We start from the raw sequence: 1,459 nt of genomic DNA on the forward strand, positions 1-1,459 counted from the left end.
ACACACAAACTCATAGTAAAGTCCAGAAAAGTGAATTTTAACTAAAAACTAATAAAAATATACTAAAAACTAACTATATCATACTAAAAACATACTAAAAACAATGCCAAAAAGTATACAAATTATCCGCTCATCACACTGCTAAATTTGATGCCCAAGTTTCATGGCCTACCTGCTCAAGAGCCTATCAAGCACTTGAGAGATTTCCAGGCAGCCTGTTCTACTGTCAGGCGTGATGGCGCTGATGAAACTTCAATTCTGCTGAAAGCTTTTCCGTTCTCTCTTGAGGGAAAAGCAAGAGAGTGGTACTACACTCAACCTCTAACTTATGTATCCAACTGGGATACACTCAGAAAGGAGTTCCTGGAGAAATTCTTCCCATCTGAAGTTACTGATAAACTGAGGAAGGATATCTCTACAATTGTTCAGGATGACAATGAGACTCTCTTTGAATACTGGGAGCGCTTCAATAATCTTTTGGAAGCATGCCCCCACCACATGATTGATAAGATCATGCTACTCAGCAATGTCACACAAAGTATGAGGCCCCAAGATAAGACCACATTGGAAAGTGCCAGCAATGGGTCCATGAAGAAGTACAAGACCACTGATGAAGCTTGGCAATTGATCAGTGATTTAGCTGAATCTACTCAGAACCACAGACAGAAGCAAGGCCGTTCAAGGGCCATTGCAGAAGTATCTTCTGGCATAGAGACTGCTGCTCTAAATCAAAACATCTGTGAAATGACCAACCTGCTGAAGCAAATGCTGTTAAATCAACAAGCTCAGCAAAGTCAACCGCAGCAAAACCAACAACTAGTCCCACAATGAATTTGCGGAATTTGTGCTGATTACAGCCATTACACTGATGAATGCCCGCAGCTCCAACAAGAAGACAACATGGTGGCATCCACTCACAACTTCTATGACCGCCCCAACCAAGGGTACAATCAAAGTGGAAATAATAACCATGGATGGCAGGACAATTCGAACCAGAATTGGAGGGACAACAATAATAGGGGAGGCAGAGATAATCAGGAAAATCAGAGGTGGAATAATTACAACAACATGCAGCAAAATCAACCTTACCGAGCACCTCACCTGAGGTAAAAGCAAGGACCACCGAACAATCAGCAGCAAACCTCTCAATTTACTGATTCTTCTGTATCTTCTAATGAAGAATTATTACAAGCTTTTGAGAAAAGACAACTGGCCATGAAAAATACCATCGTGAACAGTATTAACGCCAGTCTGAATGGTTTCATCTCTACTCTACAAGCTTTTATGACACGACTTGGTTCAGCACAAAATTCCAGTAACCAACCTTCAAGCACCACTGGAATCCCCTCTCAACCATTACCCAATCCAAAGGGAGGCATTAATGCCATCACCCTGAGGTCTGGAACCACACTGCAGGAGAGGAATCAGGAGGAACCAAGCTCACCAGAATACGCCTCAG

General features: G+C 42.2%; 1 non-coding gene across 1 annotated transcript; it reads right to left on the reverse strand.

Annotated features, from left to right (window-relative positions):
- Positions 1–396: 396 nt before the first annotated feature.
- LOC127743442 (small nucleolar RNA R71) lies at positions 397–504 on the reverse strand. Its single transcript, XR_008004834.1, has one exon. It is a non-coding gene; the product is annotated as a small nucleolar RNA R71 (small nucleolar RNA).
- Between the last annotated feature and the right edge of the window lie 955 nt (positions 505–1,459).

This window comes from Arachis duranensis, chromosome 10, assembly GCF_000817695.3.
Source record: "Arachis duranensis cultivar V14167 chromosome 10, aradu.V14167.gnm2.J7QH, whole genome shotgun sequence".
Lineage (NCBI taxonomy): Eukaryota > Viridiplantae > Streptophyta > Magnoliopsida > Fabales > Fabaceae > Arachis > Arachis duranensis.